The sequence below is a fragment of the Dromaius novaehollandiae genome, chromosome 9 (assembly GCF_036370855.1).
Source record: "Dromaius novaehollandiae isolate bDroNov1 chromosome 9, bDroNov1.hap1, whole genome shotgun sequence".
Lineage (NCBI taxonomy): Eukaryota > Metazoa > Chordata > Aves > Casuariiformes > Dromaiidae > Dromaius > Dromaius novaehollandiae.
Genome location: NC_088106.1, coordinates 18475492 through 18483058, shown reverse-complemented (window position 1 = coordinate 18483058; position 7567 = coordinate 18475492).

Sequence of the window (7567 nt, the reverse complement as noted above, 5' to 3'; positions counted from 1 at the left end):
TATTACTAATAGTACTGTCTTTTCAATATAATATTGTAGTAGTTAATATAAATTCATACCGACTTTTCACCGTTTTACTCTGGATTTTCAGTGAGTAGTTTTATTTGAAATTAAATCCTTCAGTGATTCCCTTCTGACTTCCTGAGCCTGTGTAAATAATAAAAAGTGTCAAAAGCACTTGGATTTTTCTTTTAGATGCAATCCTGCTACCACAACTTACAACTTCAGGAATGGTAAACTTGCAAACTGAAAATTGTAAAATTCTCTGGTTAGCTTCAGATAGGCAAGATCATTATGGTGTTAAGAAGAAGCTAGTGTAAATAACCACCGCATTTTTTCTTTCAACAGTCGCTAGAGCGTGGCCTGATCCCTGCCGCCTTGAACTTCAAGACGTGCTACATTTTTTTTTTTTTTTTTAAACCAGGTACACCAGTACTTTTTCATCATGAGATGCTCTTTTATGTGCAACTTCAAATATGTTCAACTTCATATGCTACTGTGATTTACCATAAACTCCGGCTTACATGCAATTTTCTTCATGTTTGTTAGAGCAGAGACCTTGCCTACCTTTAAGAAGCACTTAAGAAATGGTTTGGTTCTGTACAGTCTGTCTACTGTTTTCTGCAGTCAGCAGCAATGGTGCTTTCATAGACTTCTGTTTTTTCCATCTGACATGTCTGGATTCAGTATTAACGCTAAGCTCTTATTTTGTTAGTTATCTACGTTGTATGGAACCTGCGCTTTGTAAATTAGAATACTACATGTCTTCACAGAGTTTGCATGTGTGTGTTAGGACAGTGAAGAGTCTCTTGTTTTGGCAGCAGGTTGGTTTGTTGTTGCCACACTTGATGTATGGGAATATACCTGTTTTGCCTGCTTCAAAAGCTAGACAAACTTAATAAGCTTTTAGTAATGAACATTTTCCACAAATACTGATTTGCATGTTGGTTCAGGTCAGAAAAAGTCAGGAAAGTTGTGACTTTTAAATGAAAAAAGTATTTAAAGCTGTTTTCTTTATTGGGTGGATTAACTCCAGTCTTCTGAGAAGAGAGAGGTGTGAAAGCAGAATGTACTTTGAAGCATAATATACTGTTTAATATACAGCTCATGTTCAGATATAAAAACAGAACATTTTTGTAGGTCAGCCTTCCAAATAGCTAGTCTGTTAGTCAAAGAATTGTAATGGATATCTTTTTAGCCTGAGCGTAATGGTTTTGTGTATACTTAACTTTTAGTATAGTATCTAGTTTTTGGTATTATCAATGGAAACTTAATGTATCCCTTCAATGTGTCCTTGGTATAACCCCAGATTACCCAAGTAGAAGCCCTGTTTCTTTTTAAAGGGACAGGGGTTTCAAAGTTTACTGCATGTTTTTCTTGTCCCCCTCCTCCCATCCACCCCCCCCCCCCAAACAAATGGAACTCTCCAAAGTAGTGGGGCACCATATTCCGTTGCTGTCAGCTACTAACACGGCTTACTTTTGGATTGATGGTTCTCATCTTTTTTGGTTGTTTAGGCTGGGATGGGTCTGTCTGGTTTCTCGTAAATCTGACAGTTCTCAGTGTGTAAATGTGTCACTTATACCTTAACAGATTTTTTTTCCCTCTTGGCCAACTGATTACTCAGTTTTCTGATTTTTATGGGCTCTTTGGAAGCTTATAAAGATTATACAAAAGCTTTCTCTATTGTGGCAAATTGCAGTTCCAATATGGGAAGAGGGGCCTACCTTTGGATAGCACATGACTAAGTCCTTGCGTTGGTGCAATGCTCAGGATTCTGAGGAAAAAAGTACCCTATCGGGCAAGTATTCTGCATTTGCTCACTTCTGTGTTTCACACGGTGGGAAAATACGCTGCCAATAACACTCCTGGTTCTTTCACTTCTTGTAGAATATCAAGAGCAATTCCAGTTGTTTGTTTAGATACATTGATTTTAGAGTCTAAATGTCAAGGTGGTCGAACTTAACTCTACATGCTCGTGCTCTGCTTTATTAAGGGTAAGTTTAGAGCTCTGGCAGAGAAGAGACAGGCATGTCAACAACTGCTAAAAATTGCTCTCTTGAAGGGAGCTTTCCATCAACAACCAGCACACTCAGTGAAGGAGAGCAGAATATTCACTAACAGCGAATGCATGAAGTTGCATGAAGATGGCAAAGCATCCTTTGGCTTTTAGTTTCTTGAAACTCCGCTCCCAATGGTTACACAGTTCTAATTTGGAGCATTCATTAATACACTTAAAGAAAAAAGTTTTTTTCTTTTTTTTAGTATTTAGCTGGCAGCTGTCCCTTCATTTGTTCTAAAGGAAGCTTAGTCTTGACCACGGAAGGAAATAACGTGGTGGCGGTTTTTTGTTTTGTTTTGTTTTGTTTCAAACTACAGCCTTAAGTCCTTTGATTTACATGCTGGTGGTTGTGTTTGTTTTTTGTTGTTGTTTTGTTTAAAAACAACCTGGTTACAGAGTGTACTCTGCTGAGGGAACTTGACAAGGAAGATAAACAATATAACAGATATTTGTCCCTTTGGCAGTTTAGCTTGCAGTCCTTCTCAGCTGTATCTATTGTTAGAGTTCTCCCCAGTCTTTTTTGCAGGTGTTGTCACTATGCCATCACAAGTTTCTTCTAATAACTTAGAATGTTCTCCCTTTTTTCAGAGAGATTACTGAAAACTTTTAGAATTTTTGTTAAAACCTGTGTTAGAAGAGATGATATTTTGTTGTTTCCTAATAGTGAAATTATTTATACATATTAAATTATATTTCTCTTTTTTATATCCTAATTTTATTTTCAGGATAATCATTAAGCACAATCATATTCATTTGCTAAGTATAAATAGACTTTGTACTGTACTAACATCTGATTTTTTTTTTTCCCCTGAATAATTGGCCATTGAAACAGAGGATTAGGATTTTCTCCTTCCCTGCTGCTTTCAGGAAGGTGGTAATTAGGTAAAAAGAACCTGGTGAATGGAAGCATGGTAGTGTTCACTGTTTAAAACATCACCATAATTTGTGTTATACTACAAATTATGAATCAATGTCCAGTTTTTATAGGGCAGTTACTTGCTAAGATATACAACTGCCCCATCACCAGATAAATACAGTCTTAGAAAACTTTTGTGTATGTTTTATAAAAATTCTTTGCTTGTGAACATAGCTGTCACTTACAAATGTTTATAGTTTGTATGACTATTATCCACATACTTCAACAGTAAATATAATTGGAGAAAAAAAATCTTACAAGGTCCTTGTCCTCTAATTGCAGAATAGCTAATCTTCCTGTGATAGTATCTTTATTAGTATCTAGATTATGTCTTTCATAACAAGCAGTTAGTGCAATAGGAGCCAATCAGCAGACTGAAGCATTGGTGCCAAAGCCTGTATATTGACACTGTATGCATATCTGAGGTTTTTCGTCAGGCTGGATAGTGTTGTTTCCTGGACTTCAGTATGTATGTATTTATCTTCCCTGTCAAGTTTTCCTCAGCAAAGTATACTTTGTAAACCAGGAAGTTGTTAAACAACACGACATCTTCAGTATGTATATATGTTCAATTATTGGCTTGAACCTGTATGTATCTGTCGAGGGTGAAAGACATTGCACGTGGATAGGAATTTTTGGCTTAGTTTCTCTGAAAGGAACCTGTTTCACATGCATCAACACTGCTCTGCCACCAAACCAAGTCCTGGAAGTGGGGGAGTGATTGAGAGATTTGCTTTAAACTGTCTTATTTCTTTGAACCAAAATGTTAAAAATGTCTTACTACTTAGAATGCAGCCTCTAATAGCTGAAGGTGTTGCTCACTGGACAGAACAAGGAAACTGCATTCACTGAACTTCCTCTGGGTTCTTAAGTTTGTATATCAGTTATTTATGCTTTTCTTTGTTTTTCTCTTTTTTCTTTTTACAGTTTTTATGTGCAAATTGTATATAGTCTCTCAGCTAAGACTGACATTTTATATGTGAAAAGTCTGATAACCTTATTGCCCTGCTTTGTTGTCCTCATCCAAGTCACTCTGATCAGCAGATCTGATGTCTAAGTACCTAAAACCTGATCTTATATACTGATGTTAATCTATAACCGGCTATTATTTGGAACCTAGTAATGATCTCCTTGTTCTTATCTTAAGTAATTCTTGAACAAGATTTTTGATTTCAGTTATGATAACTAAGATTTTATGCTGCTATTTTATTTATAATTTAGTGTCTTATTGATAAGGAACTGTCTTTCTTGATTGTTGTGGCAATTATGAAGGTAATTATGCTGCCCAAGTTTAGGATACCAGTCTTTTAGACTCCATTTATTGTTAATAATGAAAAAGAAGGATTGCAACTCTGAATTTTAAATGTCGTTTGGTCCCTGAAAAAGCCTATCTGAAATACACCCACAAAGACCATGTCTATTTTCTTTCACTGTAGAAAGAATCTAGGGAGATAAATTGTTTATTTTAATGACTGAATTCTGGAGGTATGAGAATATTCCTATGTGATGGAACAGCAGTAATCCCCTTAAGGCTAGTCCTTGTGAAAAGAAGTTATATTCCTCTAGACAATTTTTTTTTTTGCTGTATGTTTTTTGTTCTGCATTATTCCACACTTGTCTGGCGTTTATCTGATTATATTCCATGACCCGTGTCCAATTATGCTGCCATAACAATGTTAAAAATCTTATACTTTGAGATATTTGTGACTGGTACTTTTTTTTAAAGTAGAACTTTGTAATTTTAGTGTGATATATTTTCATAAATGGGTAGTAATTGCAAACAGGAATGTTTTGTCAACGTTTTAGTATTATGATTATTCCTAAGCAATTTTTCCCCTTATTTGGACATATACATTGAACTTTGCCCACTAAAAACATCACCTGTTTCAGGCTTGGATTTACCCAGGAGGCCCTTTCTCTCCTATCTGTTATTCCTAAAATTGTCTGGTATGGCTATGATTGCACAGCTACCCTTGGATTGGATAGTATGTGTCCTTGGTCTCTGTCTAGCACTGCTCTGTAGTAGTAGGATATCAGAACTTTTCCACTATGCAAACAAACAAAAAGTACTATTTTGCTTAGGAACCATTACAGTAGTCACAATATGGAGTGTATTTGTAGGAATTAAAAATAACTGGAATGGACTGCAAGCTGTAGCTGCACCAGAAGCTTTCATGGACTCATTGCTAACAGTGTCACTTTAACAAATCTTAAAATATTGCAGAGATTCATATACTGTGTGATTTGGAGAGGTATCATTTCACCAGCTTTGAGGTACAAACTAGCACAAGTCAGAAATCAGAAACAGTGGTTTGAAGCGTTAAACAAAAGGTGAAATCATTGCATAGAACAAGCAAGCACAGCTTCGGTAGGCAAAACATCATAATTGCATTGGGATTTACACCCTACACAATTTTTTCTTGCTGGCCAAGTGTGATCAGGATTTCTGAGCACCAGCTGAAAATGAGTGTTGCAGCAGCACAGAGCTCTGTGCAGCAGTGCTGTGCCATTGCTTTGGCTCAGAAGCAGAGAAGCCTTAATCGCTAGCATTCCTATAGACTTGTTTGCTAGTCTGAATTTCTTGCTATTCCTGTGAGATGCCAAAGCCCCAGCCATACTAAAGTCTGTATCTAAACAATGAGCCATTCTGTTGATTAATCTACTTTTGCTGAATAGCAAATTCTTCAGCTATGTTTTAGCAGTGACAGGTGGTTTTTTGTTAGTCAATGTTCATACAGCTCATGCTACAGGTCATGGCATGAACCACATCTGTCAGAGCTGCAGTGTGATGATGACAGGCAGATAAAGCATCAGAGAAAGGAAAGAAAAAGCATATGCGCTGCACAAATGGAAAACTTAATTTTTATTTTTGGGTGGGTATTTTTTTTTTTTTGCAATTAAGAAAACATAGCTGATTTTCTTTAGATCTGGGATGAAGTCATGCAACAGAAACTCGGTGATAGTTTTGTTGTCAAAAGGACAAAGATTTCATCCTAGAAATATTATAGAGTACATTTGGGAAAAAAAAGATTAACTACAAATTGTTCAAACTTTCTGTGCCATTAGTTAAGCCAGTGTTTAGTGGATGGCAGATAACTAAGTTCTTGTAGCTCAGACCCATCAGTCCAAATATGCTCTTCTAGTACTGCTTCTATAATAAGTAATTCTCACTTTCTGTTAGTGTAAAATAGGGCTATTTTGGATCGCACTTAGCCTGGGCCAGAGCACAGAAGTGATAACATAGTACATGTACAAGTGTCCAAGAAAGTCACCAACATAAAGCACACCAGTTTGATTTTCACATTTCCCATGTATGTCTGGGGGCATGTGCCACAGCCCAGTGTATTGTGAGATTGTTGGACTCTTTTCTGGTCACTCTGTGAAAGGAATCCTGCTTCTGGCAAACTGTATGACCTATGTATATAACTTTTCTTTCTTTTTTTTTTTTCTTTTTTTTTTTTTTTTTTTTTTTTTGCCTCTGCCCTCTGAAAATGTAACTAGGTTTCAGTACCTATAAAAATGATACTTGAACTCTAATTTTTACCCCAACTATATAAGCTACTGCAGACTAAAAACACTCTTCAAATTCCGTGATCTCTGTCCTGAACTAAAGAAGTGGATTAAAGCACAGGGAAAAATGCATAGTAATTGTGGAGCAAAGGTGTATTTGGATGACGTGATAGTTCCAGCTGAAGACAATTGTTCTGAGTCAGCTGCATGAACACTGAAAAGAAGCTGCAGGTGTGTTTGAAATGGATGCTGGCAGTATTCTATGCAAGTAATGTTAGCAGTGAACTTTTGAGTCCTCAAAGGTGAGTCAAGGAAGATAATTCTCAGATTAAATATATACTGTTTTGACTTGCAGCCCATGCCTAGCAAGCTTTCAGATTCATACTGGTTAAAGACTTATTCCAGCTGCAGATGTGCCTTGCTATTCTTGGGATTACTATGAATCCTTCTTAACTTTTAAGTCTTTGTTTTGAAAAATGTGGTATTTGCAAAGAGAGATTTCACATGATGGAAACTTAGCCTTATATTGTCATTTATGCTATTAATTTTTAAAGTAGTGCCAATTTTTTAATAGATTATCAGACTGAAACATTAAATATTTTCTTTTTCTTTGGAAGTCACACTGTCAACAATCAGATTGCTAGATGCACATTTTCTTAGCATTTCACAATAATTTTAAATCCAGATTTAGTATTTAAAACACGCTTTTGGTCTCATTTGTACGTAGTCTCATTTGATTTACTTTATTATGATTTTAGAAATGAGCTTTATGTATTTAGACAGTTCTAAATTTGTATGCTTTGGAATATCAACTGATGGACAAAAATCAAGTGTTAAGAGTGAACATTTGGTTTTGAAGAGAAACAAGACAATCTCTTACCTTCCTGCTTAATAGTCTTAAGGAAACCTTGTGTAAATATATAAAGGGTACAGTATCTCATTAGGAATATTTTCCTTTTTCTATCAAATTTTTAAAGAATGTATCAAAATCATAACTCCTGGGAGATATGGGAGACCTGATTAAAGTGAAACTGTAGATGACTATAAATAAAATTACAGAGTGAGGACACTTAAGAGCA